Genomic DNA, 17,590 nt, shown 5'->3' with positions numbered 1-17,590 from the left:
TAGCAGGAAATTTGATTTCTCTGCATCTTTGTTTATATTTTAAACCACACATCTACACATTAGTAGGAAACATAAAACAATGCATAGTTCTCAATGGTGGAATGAAACCTTAACTGTTTTCATGTCTCTCAGTCATTTCAGGAATAGTGAAAATCCTTGAAAATATATATGAAGAAATCAAGATTAAAAAGTGTAGTGAAAACTTTTAGAGAAAATTTACTATTTTGATATCCCTGCCTAGATGTAATGAAAAATATAAAAAACCCTAATTAAATATTTTTGTGCAGAAATTATTGAAAAAAATAAAAACCCAAATAAGAAGTGTTGTGAATGATTTCTGAAGCACAAACTGAAGTTGTTTGGAAACATTCTGGCTAAACAATTCTAAGCGCTTATTTGCCTTTTATATTCAGTTGTTTTAACATCCCTAATTTTATTTTCTTCCTGTGAAAGCAAGATATTTAAAGAAAATATACCCAAAGACAGACTACCAGACTATGATATATGTTGAGATATGCAACTTTAATGAATTAATGTAGGTAATTGTTATTAATGGTTTATTATGTCAATTGCACTGATTATGCTTGGATACAGTACGGCAGTGTGAAGCACTACATTGTGCTGTCATATTGTAGTCTGTATGTACTGTAATTACGGGACTGGTTCCTTTATTTCCAGAAGACTTCAACAATGTTGGATTGTAGAAAAATCTGATTTATACATACATTTGTATTGTGTATAAAACATAGTAATAATGAAATAAGGGTCAGGAGTATTTAATCTTCTCATCTTTTTTTTTGTTGTTTAGGAAGGCAACAGAAAGCCTTACTTCATTTCAAACTATTGAAACTGTGAAGGAAGGAAAAACTTAAAAGAAATCAAAAGCACAAAAGCAAGAAAATACCTAACATCATAAAAATAAAAAATAGTAAAAAGTTTTTCAAAATATCTTTTTTCTTTTTTATTAGTCACAATTCTATTCAAAGACCTTTTACCAGTAAAGAACATTTGGTAGGTTTTTCCATGCATCAGTATGATAAATGTGTTTGATTCATCAGATGATGACCAGGATTCTGAACCATGGTGCAAAAAATATATTCCTAGTCATTTTCCTCATTGCTTACTGGATGTGATTTTTAGGTTGCATTGTTTATTCTGGACAGGGTGACTGAGCATGGAGGAGACAGAAAAGAAATATAAAATAAAGCGTTAGATTAGATGTTCAGTCTTCTTTCATAGAGATAACCTTGAATGACAAATATGAAAAGAAGCAAGACTCTTTTTTAAACTCTCCATTGCTTGAGGTCTAAACCAAACCAAATTCAAAATACAAATACAAAACAAATAAAAAAAAAAGTATGTGGTTTCTGAGTGAATAAATAAATAAAAATGTAGAAAATATAAATAAGTAACATCATTGTCTGTTACAATTAATAGAACAGAGTGAGCCTTATCAAACTGGCACATGTTAAAATTTGGGCTTATATTTGAGTATGGCATGCAATACTCGAGATTTAATTTTGGAAAGACATCTTAGAGCATTTTATGACTATATCTCAGGAGGAGATGTAAAAGTGTTTCTACACGTGACAAGTCTGGGTGTTTGCCTTGAACCTGTCCCAACTCCACACTACAAGACTGAAGCCCATTTTAGTCGTATCACTTAGCCTGGTTTCATGGAAAAATAACTCTTGTATCTTGTCTGTGACATGCTTTGACCAGGTCATAATCGGAATAATCAGGGAACCAACAGCCTGGGATGGGGTATAACACTTGTCCACAGATCAGTTTAGACAAGATCTGTATAATTAGAGGCCTTATTTTCAGATTCCAGATGCCAAATATTAACTATGAAGAAAATGGTTGTTGGTGTGTGGGAAGAATGATGACAAAACAGTGGATACAAATGAAATTTACAGCTTAAAATGATTTCATTGTTTTGTGAACTTAATAGAAAATACACAGTGCAATTGAACTCCATGAGGATGTGTCTCCAAAATATAGTCATTTCTTTGCCTAGTTAAAGAGGAGGTCAAGGAAGGCTGAAGAAAGAGAAGGTCAAGAAGGCTAGAAAGGCTAGAATGAGATTTAGGAGAAATAATTAACCTCCACAGTCCAATAGATGAGGACGTATATGCCTTTTTTTGTTGTTTCTGAGTTAATACACAGCTGAGAGGATATTTGAGAGGAAATGGGATAAACATAATTAAGAAATTTATTTGATCATGACAAGTATTAAGTATTATGAGTTTAAAGTGAGGTCTAAAAAGGACACTGAATTCCAGTCTTTACAACAGATTTTCTTTCATTTAGCTGCAGTTTGGTTGTCTGGGTTCCTAGACTCAGTGAGTCTTCCTGAACGAAATGTTCCTTTACTAGACATCAAAAAGCATTTTAATTTGGTTTCCTAAGAATATTAGGTTATACAAAAGCAAAGTTTTCCTGTTTACCTACCTGTCAGTTCTCCCTTAAAATGTGAATCTGTCTCCAATGCAGTGTGACAAAATGGCAAAATATGGGCAAAGAATAAACTTGTCAAAGCCAATTAAGTCCTAAAGTTTCATGAAAATTCAGGGCTTGGTAACAGACAGAGCATCAAATTAGAGCACTTGGTGAAGGAAAATCTTCAGTCTGAGCCTGTGACTTTTCTGTTCTCCTAGATCTGCTGTCTTTTCTGGTCCAGGGGGGCCACAAAGACAGTTCGGTGTATGAGAAATATAACAGAAAAGTCATCTTCTGGCAAAATTGTTTTAGAGAATAGATGAATTTTGGCAGAGTTGAAGGCTTCCCTAAATATTACAGGAAACTGCGTTTTTTTATACATTTCTTTTTTAGATTAGGAATATTCTAATAAATTATTTACTTTCATACTGAACCTCAACTCCTCAAGGTAATATTTTACATATAAGTAGATTAAATGTCTGACATATTCAATCTTCTGATAAAACTTTTCTGCATTGTTTATAGCAAATTATCCCTTAGAAACTAGACATGGCAGGCAACATGTATATGTATACTGCCTTTAACTTCTAAGTAAACTTGAGAGTCAGCATTATTTTAAGTGGCCTCACATCTTTCTTCGCATAGAGGACACGACGAAAGCATCAATAATTGTATTTAGGTATAATGGGTTTATTAAAAATAAAGCAGAATTATTCAATTTAATCCCTCAGACTAAAATTTTGTTTAAGATGTGTATTTATGACACTGCTTTGTAAACAGGTTCTTCATGATTTAACAACAGTAGTATGCCTCATCATTCTCCTGCAGTGACAATATAAAAAACATTAAGAGATGAAATATTGTGCACCTACAATGGTATGAAAATGTGCCTGTTATTCAAGGCATATGAAAATGGAAGACATTCCAGATACATAAACATTCCACGTGTATTTATATCTCACACGATTTGGATGATTGATATACATATATATGTGTGTGTGTGTATGTATATAAAATATTTAATTACTAGTGCCATATTTTATATTAATTGCTATATAATATTTATTAATTTTTTTACTGTAATGAATGGAAGCATAAACAGATATAAAGGAAGGAATCAATGATACACCATTTTATTGAACCAGAATGAATACCTATTTGAGTAAGATCTGCTTCCTGCTCAAATTTGTACAAAACCATTAACTTCAGTGGGGCAAGCAAGGGTTTTACCCCAGTAATCTGTTATTTTGTTCTTAATTATAACAGATTTAAGAAGTTTATTTAAAATCCTTGGTTGCTGTGAGATACTTTCACACAAAATTACATAGACATCACCAGCCCTGCATAACCCAGTGTGGAACATTGCAAGCTTTAGGCAATAGAAAATAGAAAAAGTGGTGTCATAGCTCCTACAGCTGAAACTGTTGCATGAATATATTAAAACCAAAGGTCTCCTATAGAATATTTAAAGGGATCACATTAATATTAATGAAATAAATTTGTTGTTGTAAATTAAGTATGATTATCTGTTACAATATATCATTAAGAATGCCATAAAGAATCCCTATAATGGTATTGTAAAATGAGATGGGTTATACATAGTTAAAGCTGTACAGTACCTGATTTATATGAGATATAATTATTACAATAAAAGATAATGATTATTTAAGTATAGTAGAAGTATAAGAATTCAAATATGGTGCTACAACATTTTGAAATATGGAAATGGAAGTATCTCCTTTAAGGCTGAAGACAGAACAAATGATTCAAGTGAAGATTACAAAATTATTTCTAAAAAAGCTAGAGAAAGATTAAAAATTTTTCTTATCTAATTGTAAATAAGACAGGATAGTGGTCTTCACAATGAAAAGTAGTTGATAGCTTTGATTACATTGGTAAAATTGAGTATTTTGGATTATTCTCATTAAGGCATGCGTTTATTAAGAAAGAAGAGAAAAAAGTTATAATTCTCCAATTATTAAAATATATCTATAAATTGATATCTACTAACTTCTGGGAGTTAGAGTGTATATGTTTAAGTATAGCACATACACAGAAACTTGAGAGAGATTTTTCAAAGCACTGAAAATTGTTTTTAGGTTTTTGAAACCAAGCATTACTCAAAAGCATTTGAATATTACAAAATCTCACTACCTGGTTAAAGCACAGGATTGGAGCATTCCTGTAAGGACAGAAATCAGAAGTGACCCTTCTATATCATTGCCTGACACACATGACTTATGTTATATGACTTTTTTTTTTTTTTTTTTAAATTAAATTTAGTATATAGGGAAGGAGAGGGAGGAAAATTAACCCTTCAGAAATGATCACTGGATTAAAAATAATAATCGGATTATTTATTATTTTAAGTGAGATTTGCACTATCTATCTTTTTGCTTCCAAAAATATCTGTAATGTGTCACCAAGGCCATTTCAGTAAGCAGAAGTGCCATATAACATGAAAGCACACTAATCTTTTCACAAGATTTCTTTCAAGCCATCCAAGCTTTCATACAAAATATCAGTTTATTTTAGGAAATGTTGGATATCTGTAGGATTGTTAACAGGATAGTTGCTGGAAAATGAAACTTATTATAGGATGATTTAGTGTTTGAATTTTTCACAGGAAATGGACTGGAACTTGGAATGAGTAGGGTAGATCAAACAAGTACAAAGACAGTTAAGTATTAATACCAAACTTTCAGTTTACATTTTTGAGGAAAAACAGGAATAGAGGAGGAAGTTAATGCTGGAACAAAGCACAGGGTGTTTGACTAGATAAAAACAGAACTTGTTTTAGTTTCATTATCTGGGTAATAATGTATTAAATCCTGGTTTAAGCAGCTAAAGATGCTGAACTGGATGAGAAATTTGTTAGACATCACAATGTTGGAAATGATGTCTTAGATTCTTTCAGTGAGTGTTTTAAATACTGCTACAATTTCAATTTCCTTTGGCTCTTCATTTCATCCAGAGGGAAAAAAAAAAATAAAACAGGGATTCAGGTTTCAGAGATGTAGGTGAAGATAGGGATAAGACAGAAATAATCACAGGAAGAGGTAGGAAAGTGTCCCGGTTAAGGAGACATAGTGGTTTGGAAATAAAGAAACATAATCTGATTCACTTCTGTTGGAATTCAACAGAGACATTCTTTTTTGTTCAGTTTTTCAGACATGATCCTCATAAAAATAAATACATGGGATCAACTTAAGATAGTACTTGTTTGTGCTAGGGAATCTTTTGAAGTGTTAAGACTAAAAATATTTCTTTACTACCCACAACTTTAAGACAAAGAACAACTCCACCACAGTGTCATACTACTTTTCAAAGGCTGAAGTTTTGGAATATGTGTGTTCAGGCTACAATTCTATGCCATCTAGGCTTTTAGTATTTACAGAGGTGCTGTATTGTTTAGATTTGTATTTTTTAAGTCTTTTTTTTCGAGGTGAAGGGAGAATGTAGCAAATGCTGATGTTCACAACATTTGAAACCTATTAAAAGTGTTAATTTGCTGCAGTAATAATTTAGGATTTTAATTATAAGCTTGAAAAGCAGATTTAGAAACATAGTTGGCACGACTGTAATGTTAATTTGTCCTTTAACGTTTATTGAAAGCAATATGTCCAATGTAATTACAGTGTGTGTCAAATAACCCACCACTTTATTTTTTTTAATGCATGATCTGTTAATTTGCTTGATTAAGATGACTTGCCATCTGCTAAGGAATTTTGCTGTGGTTCCTTCATTACTTCCAAATACCAAGAAAAGATACAAAACATTTCCTTTTATTTCGTTTAATCTCCCTTTCCTTTCTGTTATCCCATTAAGCCCTTACTGTGGTGTTCATCATCAATTTCTTCCTGGCTGTTACAAGGGTCATGTAGTATCTATTTCACTAAATGGGACAAATGAATTACAGAATCACATGAGTACGGTTGTATTAAATGTGAAATCAATGTCAAACACTCAGTGCTGTATTACCTTGTGTGGGTATTGAAATATTTATTTTTCTAAAAGTATTACTATTGTCTTATAATTAAAATGATGTTCAATTGAAACTAGACTTTATTAACCCACTTCTTCCATTCCCTTAATCACCAAACCATAGTGTTTTATGAATATTGCCAAAGCAATGTGTAGTCAATTTAAACCTAACGAGATTACATTCTTAGTGGCTTTGGCTGAGTATAAAAGAGAAATAGCAAGTATGATTATGCATTTACATGCTCTCTTTGTAATCCATAAATCTCACAAGTACTTTTTTGCCAGCATACAAAGTTCCTCCATCCAGACCTTTTTGGCAGTGTCTCTTCATAGTCCACAAAACTGACGGTATTACTTCTGCAGAGAAAAAAAGTGGCCACACTTAAGAAAATTTTGTCTTAGTTTTCTCTTTTCCATGGATATCTTAGGAAAAGATTTTTATCTTTTTTTTTTTTTTATCCTGTACCTTAATTTTCAGTTTTACCTGTTTATTATCCCTACATGCAAAAAGAATTTTAAAGATCCTAACTTTACTGAGAGGATTTTCAAAGTTAATTTTAATAAAAGCCAAAGCTTGAGTTGAAATTTTAAGTACATCCCTCTTTCAACTGGTATTGATTAGGTAATTCACTTCAGGTTTTTACTGACTGATCTACTGATGCATGTACCAGTAACTCATGCTAACAAAAGGGAGTCACTTCATAAATTACTGAATACGGACAATCATGTGCCCTGGAGATTCATGCCTGAAAAGAATGAAGAATTTTATTCTGTCTTCTCTGGAGGAGATAGACAGTTACCTCCATGATATAGTCCTCTTCTTCTCTAGGATTGCTGATACTTCCTGATAAACATAGAGGTGTGTACCCCAAGCAACGTCAGAGATGGGGTGCCTAAAGGCAGAGCAAAGAAAATGTAGATCATCCTTCCATCAGGCCCGTCAAAAAGACAAGGAAGTGATAACGCAGCCCAGGGCTGCAAAGGCTCTGTGACTGTGAAGACTTTAAAGGCTATTATAAGACAGCCCAACTCAGTCCAATCCAGCCCAGCCCAGGGAATCCCTGATAAAGTGTTTAAATATCTATGTTTCAAGGCCCATGGAAAAGGAGGTCAGCACAGCAAAGCAATTATGTACACTTAGTGCTACTTTATTGGAACTGGATTAGCATTCACTGCTGAGGAAGACAGAACTTTTTCTGATTTGGACCAGTTTCACCAAGAGGATTCCCCTGAAATGAAAAGAAAATATATTTCAACCACTTGAATTGCTTTGTTGAACCATGTGCTTTTCAGGCACTTAGAAGGAAGGCTGAAGAAATAAAGCCTGGACTTACACAACAGACCATAATGACTCTGTCTAGCAGCCCAGCCACTAAAACTTCCCAATGATACAGAAAACCTGAACTCATATCTGATAACCTTTCTACATGGAATGCTTCTTCTGCAGCAGGAAAAATGAAAAACTATCCATTAGCACAAACAAGAAAAAGGGTGTGTTTTTTTAGAATTTTTGTTTAGAATTCTTTCTCTATACATTTTTTAAATATTGGACCAGGCAATGGAATCACCCTGCAAGTGAATGCCATAGACATTAAGACATAGCGTAATCCTCTAGCTGATCTAATAAGTGCTTTAAAAATAATGACATGAAGAAAAACACTGTTTACATTACATGCTAAGGAGATGATACTAACTTTATGATACTCCTGTGGCTAAAGCTCTCATGTGGGATGAGCAAGCATTAAGTTCAGATATGATCTCTGCTGGCTTCAGAGTAAGAAAGTAGCTTTAGGTCAAAAGTAGATGACCATGGAATCATTGTGTAAGTTGCTTAATGCACAGTGATATAATACTTAAATTAGAGACTGAAAGAACACAATCACAAAACATCTTATAGCAGGCTGATTAGATCCTTCTCCTAAAAGATGGGACAGATTACTTATCACGTGAAACAGAGGGAGAAACTGATCCTAGGTCTCCAGATCCTGACTGAGTAGCTCTAAGTACTGGGTTACTGAAAAATACATCAACTTTTTGTTTATTGTTAGAATTGCTACTACTGTTTTGCAGGTAGTGTGTTCAAACATACTTACTTTAATATTGCTACATATTCTATATATAAAACACCTTGTTTCTCATTGGATAGGTTTCTTCTGTTTATAAGTGATAACATCAGTTTCTTAAGCTGCTGCCCTCTATGTTATTCTGAGATTAAGCAACATACTTGTCAATGACACTTAACAGATTGTAATTGTAAGACTTGTGTTAGCACCTGACTACACCTTTCATCAGGTTCATAAGGATAAAAATATCTTATGGTTTCCATACATCCCAAGGCTGCTAACTACAGCGCACTTTGAAAGACTAATTTCTGAAAAAGGTGTACAAAATTTCATGTGAGAAAACAGGTATAACTTGTGGAATTCAGGTACAGAAAAAACCCACACAAATAAAACCCTGATTATTTACCAGGCAAAGATAGTCATTTTGGCTTCTTTCCCTTAAATAGCTCTTCAAAGAAAAAATTGTGTTTGCCACACAAAATTATATGGAGTAAAAAGGCCTTGGGGAAAAAAAAAGAAAAGATTCAGAAAGTTTTTGCAGAAGGCATTAATTGGTTGCAATTCAGTCTAATGAAAGCCTACAAAACACACTGCTGCTACTAGCAGCAACATCTGCCCCGCTAAGAGTGTGTCATAGGCTAAGGTGACTCATGTTGGCCAACAACCTCAGATCAGAGGATAAATGGTTGACAGCAATGTCAGAGGCCTTACCTACATGTTGGTTTCAGCTGTAGACCTGAAGGTGCTTTTATATGGATGGGCAGACAGAAAAATGGCAAAAAACCAAACAATGGCAGCAATAAATTTGAATAAATTAAAATTCAGTATGGGGTTTTTTGGTTTTTTTCCTCCACCCTCCTAGTGTTGGTAGATGCATTTGTGTTTTCTTTTGCTTTTGCCATAGTAGTAAAAAATGAGTTAAAAATAAGGATTATATGAAAAACTAAATTACTAATATTTGTATATCAAATATATACAATGTTCTAGTTTTAGCATATACTGTTATCTAAGCTTGTGTGCCAGAAGTGGCATACAGCATGTAACTGAGAAATTCCTACCATCACTTGATTTAAACAGTTTTTGAAAGAAAATATTTAAATAATTCCTCAAAATGAAATTGTGTTGATACGTTAGCAGTAATCATAGAATCATAGAATCATCCAGGTTGGAAGAGACCCTTGGGATCATCGAGTCCAACCATCTACCCTACACTACAAAGTTCTTCCCTATATCATATCCCCCAACACCACATCTAAACGTCTCTTAAACACATCCAGGGATGGTGACTCAACCACCTCCTTGGGCAGCCTATTCCAATGCCCGACCACTCTTTCTGTGAAAAATTCTTTCCTAATGTTCAGTCTAAACCTACCCTGCTGGAGCTTGAAGCCATTCCCTCTTGTTCTGTCATTGATTACCTGTGCGAAGAGACCAGCACCAACCTCTCCACAGTGTACTTTCAAGTAGTTGTAGAGAGTGATGAGGTCTCCCCTCAGTCTCCTCTTCCTCATACTAAACAGTCCTAGCTCCAATACATCTCTTCATGTTTTAGGTGTACAGCTGGTTTACAGACGTTCACATTTCTTTGTATTACGTGGTAGGAACAGGAAAGAAGAAACAGAAGGAAATTTCCCATCAAGATATAATGAAATATAGGGTTCATTTATGTATTTGTCCATATGTACTCTTTTCCTTACACCAAATATGGATTTCTTTTTGTGGTGGATTGACCCTGGCTAGATGCCAGGTGCCCACCAAAGCTGCTCTGTCACTCACCTCCTCAGCAAGAGAGAAAATATAACGAAAGGTTCATGGATCAAGATAAGGACAGGGATATCAGTCAGCAATTAGCATCACGGGCAAAAAAGACTCAACTCGGAAATTAACTTATTGCCATCAAAATCAGAGTAGGGTAATAAGAAATAAAGCCAAAACTTAAAACATCTTCCCATTTCATCAGAGAATTGCAAGGGAAACATAGAGATGGAGCTCAACTGTTTGCCTGCTTCTATGCAAAGTCAGATAAAAAATAATGAAGTAGAAAAATGTGTGATTATATAAGAGATATGACATAACAAGCATCTCAGAAATAGGAAAGGAATCAGCAAAATACTGTAATAGCAGGACACAAATGATACAGAAAAGAGACACAAGGTATTATATGGAGGAGTGACGTTTCATGTTAGAGATGTGAAATACGTTACTTTAACTGTAAGTTCAAGCAACAGAGCATTCCCACAACTGAAAGAAGACTTGACTAGGCAGAGTACTAATAGTACTATGCTATCAACTAGCCAGTCAAGAAGGTTGCAATACACACACAATGCTAATGTAAAATGTAACGGCTAAAAGCAAAATGATAAAAGGAGACTCCAGTTACCTCCATATGAACTGGGTAGTATCCTGGAAGGGGATGATACAGGAAATAAGTGATTAGACAACATACATGACTGCTTATTGGCATTCCTAATTAAAAAGTTCACAAGAGAAGAAAGAGTTCTTAATTTAGGCCTGAGCTGTACTTGCAGCTGGATTCAGAAGACCCTGTTTGTGATAGCAAATTAAATAAAATTTAATATTCTTGAACGTTTAAAAGGTCCTTTCAGAATCTTCCACAGCAATATTTAATTTTGAAAAAGAAAATTTCATCAAAGCTGGAATGGTTATTAAAAGCAGCAGCTAAACGTTCAGTGTCCTGGAGGCAACAGCTGTGGAACAGGGAGATCAACTTTATATAGTTTCCAAAGGCTTTCAACAATACCCTTCACCAGAGGGATAAGACAGGAAATATCTGCGATGAGATAAGAGGAAGGTCTTCACATGCATAAATAACTGAGTAAACATAGGAAACACAGGGTAGGGGTAAATGGTGCGTTTTCACTCAGGTCGGACCCTGGAATGCCACAGTGATCCATGCCACAGCCTGTGCTGTTCAGTAGGTTTGTAACTGACCTGGAAAGAGGGTGAACAGCAAGTGACACAGCTCACTGATGAGTACCAAGTTATTAACAGCAGCAAAGATGAAAGTTGACTGAAGAATCGAAAAGGACATTACAATACTATGTGACTGGACACTATAATGGCAAAGGAAATTCAAGGGAATTATGGTGCACACTGTGGAAAAAAGAATCCTAACTTTACATAGAAAAGATGGGTCTGAGTTGGTTATTACCACTCATTAATGGAAACTATAATGGAGAACAGATATAGTATTTTATTACCAGGGTTTTCCGCTGTTAAACATATTCATAAATTATTGGGAAACAGAATGAATAATGAGATGTCAAGCTTTGTTAGTAATAAAAAATTATTCACACAGTTAAAACTAAAATTGGCTGTAAAATACTACAGAAGACTCTCATGACAATAAAATGGTAAATAAAATTCATTGTTGATAAATACAAAATAATTTTCAAGGGGGAAAAATACCAAATGCATCCTAAGTAGACACACAAAGTGATTGGCTTTAAATTAGCTATCAGCATTCCACAAGGAAATTTTGGACTCATTGTGGATAGTTTTCTAAATGTCAGCTTAGTGCTGAAAAGCAATTTTAAGAACAAATAGAATGTTGAAATTATCAGAAAGAGAATAAGGAACAAGATGAAAGACTTGACTCTGCCATTGTATAAATCTCTGGAATTGTTGCAGTGCGAATGTAGCACGCTCTTCTGCTGGTGCAAGGGTAGAGTGGGTCCCACAAAGGTCTGAGAGGACAGTCAGAATAGTGGGACAGCTAACGAGGAGAGGCTAAATAAAGAGGATAAGTTTGAGAGCTATAAAATCACCAATGGAATGAAGAAGCTGCTTTTCATTTTTTTTCACGGCACTATGAAGAAGACATAAGCCAAGGCAGTAAGACAAATCCTGCAAGAAAGTCCTATTGTGGGCTTATAATGGGAGTCTCAAGTTGAGGATATTCTTGTAATTTTGACTTCCAGAAATCAGGAAGGTGCAGATGGGAAGTACATTTGCTCTTTTTCCAATAACTTCGTCCTTAAAACCTACTGTTGATCAGTGTCAGAGACAAAGCACTGAGCTAAGTAGGTTTTTTGTCTCATCTAGGACACCTATCATATACTAGCCTACTAAATTTGGGTTTGAAACATTGCTACGCAGACAGATGCATAAAAGCTTCTTTTGAAGACAAAAAGAAAAACGATTTTTTTTATTTTTTTTTCAAGCATAACACAAAATGGCATTTCTCAGTAAAGACATTATGTATTTGGAATAATTTTTCTTAGCTTTAGACTTCAATAATAATAAGAAGGCACGGGTGGGATGGTTATATTTTCTCTGCTATTTAACTTTGGACAAATCACTTAGAAAACCACAAAGTTCTCAGATGCAAGATGTGTCCTTAAAAGAGTTGCTTACGTGCTTCAGTTGAAGATTATGGTTGGACTATGGTTGGACGAGGGGTTGGACTAGATGATCTCCAGAGGTCCCTTCCAACTCCATATCATTCTGTGATTCTGTGATTATATTTAAATATTTCAGTATGTTTTATATAAATATAGATGAAAATTGCATAGGTACAGGCAAGTACATAATCTGGGGTTTTGGGGGTTTTTGGTTTTGTTTTTTTTTTTTTTTTCTGAAGAATTCTATCATGTTACAAAATGACAGATTTTCTGTTGTCAGAATTTTAAGTCTGAATCCAGACACCGCATGGAGTTTTTGTTGATAATTGGATTGGTGCCTCAAGACTCTAACTACGTCAAACTCAGCATATACTTGATTCATTTAATGCATTTTTGTTCATGTTTATGTTCATTGTTTATTTTTATGTTCATAAAATGTTTGATTTAATTTTCAGTCTCACTTCTCATCTATTTATTGTTTCGTTTATAGAATTTTTCTCATCTTCCATTTCAAAGCTCCATAAGTGAAGAGTTATAATAAACTAATATAACTAATAAACTGTAATAAATTAAACAAACAGTTAAAAGAATTTGACCATCTGATGACTATATTATTCAAAATGCAGTGTAACAAGCTCTGATTTAATTTTTGCCATGAATATTAGAAGGATGACATGTAAGCTTCATAATGAAATTTTTATTCTCCTTCTAGTCTGTTGCAGGTGAATTGAGCTAGTCAGGGCAAAAAATACAGAATCAGAAAGCTAATGATAATTGTCATGTACCCTTTTATTCCTCACAAACCAATATTTAAAAAGTTATCATCCAGGCATTTAAGTGAGTTATCCAGCAAGATTTGAATTGATGTTAAACAATCTCTTATCACTTGCTGGTTTACTGTCATTTGTTCAAAGTTAAACTCAGGAAATATAAAATCTGACTCAAGATTAAGAGCCAGCAGAATCACTTGCAGTGTAACCCTGAAAAGGTTACTCGGGCAGGTGCTGTCATCTCTGCCGTCGGGGGCAAAACTGCAGATGACCTCCTCTAATGTTGTCAACAGTCATCAACAGTCTGTCACATTTCTTTAATTCTGTGTCCTGTGAAATTATTTCTGTGTCAGGAGCTGCTTATCATGGAACTGAATGATAACATCATACTTCAGAACGTCTGTTTAACTCTAGATTCCATAGCTGTAAGAACGAAGAAAAATAGTAGTGGCAAATAAACTGTGCAGAATATTTCACCTGTGTACAACAGTTCCTTGTTATCATCCCGAAGACTGGTATGTAGTCATGCCACTGAGAAATTCCACTGCTTGTTTTATGGCAATGCTGCTGTGATTAAATTATGCTGTGAGGGACTCAGCAAATAGCAATCTCTATCAAATTTCTCACGGTGAAGGAGATTCCTTTGTGTGTAGAAGGTGTTCACAAAATGTTGCACTTTTCAACAGCATTGCATTGTGGGGAAGGAAATATTGCTGCAGTAGGGGAAGGCCACTGACTTGCTGATATGAATTCTCAAAGATCAATAGAGTTTTCATCCTCTCAGCCACAAAGGCAGAGTGGGCATCTAGTTATGCATTGCAAAATCTTGTATTTTCATGTTGAGGGAGTTAATTGAAAAGGTACCCCAATCAAACAATATCTTAATTGAAGTATGATGAAAAAGAAAAGAAAAAAAAAGAAAGAAATCCAAATGAATAAAAAGGCTCAGGGACACATTAAACTCTTGAAGTAATATGTTCTAAGGGACCTGTTTTCTGGACCTGATCAATGCAGAACCTGTGCCAGCTTGAACAGAACAGGATGTTATTCACAAAGGTGAATTCCAGCACTAACTCTGCTTCCTTTTCAGCAGCTGAATTCTCTAGGCCTAATTCCCTTTTTAGCTAAATATATAAATGGAAAGTGACTGCAGAAATTACTCCTTTGTCTCCACTGGAGAAGAAAACACTGAGTTTGAAGGTCACCTCAGAACCACATATTATACGTTTTGGAAAAAGACTTTTGCAGGCCTTTTCCAGTTATTTGAAAGTGTTTCACAGTTCATGAGGTATAACAATAACCAGTAGCAATGAAACTTGCTATAAAAAAGGGTGAAAAATGGACTAAATTAGTCTTAAAAAGAAAGGACACCAATATAATCTCATTATATTAAATGGTGAGTTGTAAACAAGTGGGGAACACAATCAAAAATCAATGGACCAAAACGGATATTTCAACAACAGGCTATTCAATGACTAGAATAAAGAAAGGTATGATGTGCTATATTCCTTCTTTCTTCCTCCAGTGTGCTCTCTGAAAATGGTGAAGCATCTGCTCACATTTGCGTCGATACAAGGCAATCTTTAGTCACTCACAATTTTCATATGTTGATCTTATTACCAGGAGACTTTAAAATTGGCTCACTGTCTAGAGGTCACAGAGTTAGTGTTTCAAAAAGATAACTTCTTAGCAGAGAGGTTTCTCAACAGGTTGCAATCAGTCCTTCACCCGAGTTCCTGGTCTTCGTAATGAAATTCATTCATTGCAACATCTAAACCAGCATATACCAGGGAGAATGCCCTATTCATGAACATTGGATGACTTAGAAAAATAAGATCTTGCTCTACTTTCCCTACTCTTTTGATTTCCCTTCCACCTACATGCTCTCCCTGTCCATGTTCTTCTGTCTGCCTCTTTTCATCCCGCCTTACGAGAAATTGCACTGTGTGACATCAGAAGATCCATCCAGATGAGAAAGAACTCAAGAAGAAATCCAAAGAATACTTAATCAAATCAATATATGATCTTTGACAAAGGAACCAAGCCAGAATTCAGAGCAGCCAATGTTACATGTTTGCCAATCCATAACATACATCTGAGTGATAACTTATTCTACAACGATTGACAAAAAGACACATTTTTTCATAGTTTCTTCATGTTTGCTATTCTATCCCTTCCTTCTACACCTCTTTTGCCAAATGTAGGAAATAACTAAGATTTGTATTGATCAACTGACATTACAGAAATAACCTTTTCTTCCTGTCCAAAAAATTCACTTTAAAAAATATACGCCTGTGGTGTTTTTCTTTCAAAAAACTTTGTTGAGGGTTTGTTTTTGGTTTGGTTTTTTTTTTTTGTAAAAATTTTTGCATTTTAATTTAGAAAGAGTTTGGTTTAAATTTTATACTGTTCTTCTTCTAATAAGTGCATTTCCAGTCTTTGACATAACTTTCTGGAATCTGGAATAGTTTTCTGAGCCATAAAGCATTCAAAGAAAAATCTTACTTACTGACCAGATCAATCACTTTGAGTGTCAAACATATCCCTTGAAAATGAGCACAGTATGATTATCAGTTACAACTGGGAACCATAGAGTGAACTGAAGGGGTGACTTACAGATTCATTCAGCTGTGGATTCAATCTGCTCCCCTAACCTCAGAATATGACTTTGCAGAAAGACATTTAGAAACAGAGGATGTAGAGGCTGCATTGCCTTGTGTAGCAGGATTCAGAAATCTGCACTGGTCACCCAGGCCAGAGAATACAATTTATTAAGGGTATTGCATCTCACTACACAAATGCCAAGCTTTTAGGTGTAAGTGGAGCTTCTGTACATCTCACATCCCAAAGAGGCATAAAACATGCCAGGAGCACTTTGTTGCTTCCAGACTGAGGTCATTCTTGAACAGAGATCTTAGAAATGGTATTTTTTCAACTGAGTGATTACATCTCTTCTAAGTCCTGCTTTATGTACCTTTGTCTTCTCCGAAGCTCTGGATTTTAAAAACATCCTGAATAAATGACAAATTCATAAACTTCAGTGGAATTAGTCTAAAACCTTTATTCTCTCATTTCTTCACCTGCAGAATGGGAACCTATATTTTCCTGTGTTTAGAGAGTGCTTCAGAGATGGCATATACAGTTATAGAACAGTCAAGGAACACAGTTTTGGAGAAGAGAATTATTAATATAAAGCAATATTCTTTTAAAGGAGTGTAGTCTTGTCCATATATTTAGGTAAACAATGTCCAGACGAATTTAAAACAATTTTATATAGAACAACTGGTCTTTGTTCCTTTTGACATTTATCAGGTGGACATGTTTCTCTATTGTTTATTAAATCTGTTTTCCCCCATTAGGTGCTGGTAATTTTCCAAAACAATCAAGAAGACTTTTCAAGAGAAAATGTGAGGTGATCTGTTCTCAAAATACAGCAAAATAAGAAAGATATACAAGCCAGATTTAGAAAAAAATAAAAGTTTTTTCTACTTTTTTATCTAATTCTTTTGCTTCTAGTAATTGTGGGTTACAGGGGGAAAAATAAAAACAAATAAAAGAGAGGCTTTATTTTAAAGGACAAAGGACAGTGGGTTTCTTTAGACACACAAACTAGTGATAAGCTTTTTTTTTTTTTTTTTAAGAAAAGAGCTCTTATTTGTTGGGTATGTTCACTTTTTCAATGTCTTTGCATGAACCACAATCCCGAATCAAATATTGTCATACATTATTAAGTTAAGTCAATTATGTGTCAAACAGATGACGTTATGTATGAAATTTGTGCTGATAGAGACTGCATTTTTAGAGGGCAGTCAACATATTAAATCCTAAAAAGAGGCAATATATTTTTTCTGCTTGCAGATCCCTTTGTAATTCACTGGGATACATGATATAGAAGTTCCCACATGCCAAATGCAACCCTAATAATTTACAGGAAAATGTAGTGATAAAAAATTCAGAAGAAATACAA

Source organism: Numenius arquata, chromosome 1 (genome assembly GCF_964106895.1).
Source record: "Numenius arquata chromosome 1, bNumArq3.hap1.1, whole genome shotgun sequence".
NCBI classification, from domain to species: domain Eukaryota; kingdom Metazoa; phylum Chordata; class Aves; order Charadriiformes; family Scolopacidae; genus Numenius; species Numenius arquata.
The sequence above is the reverse complement of the archived record's forward strand: the minus strand, read 5'-3'. Positions refer to the sequence as shown.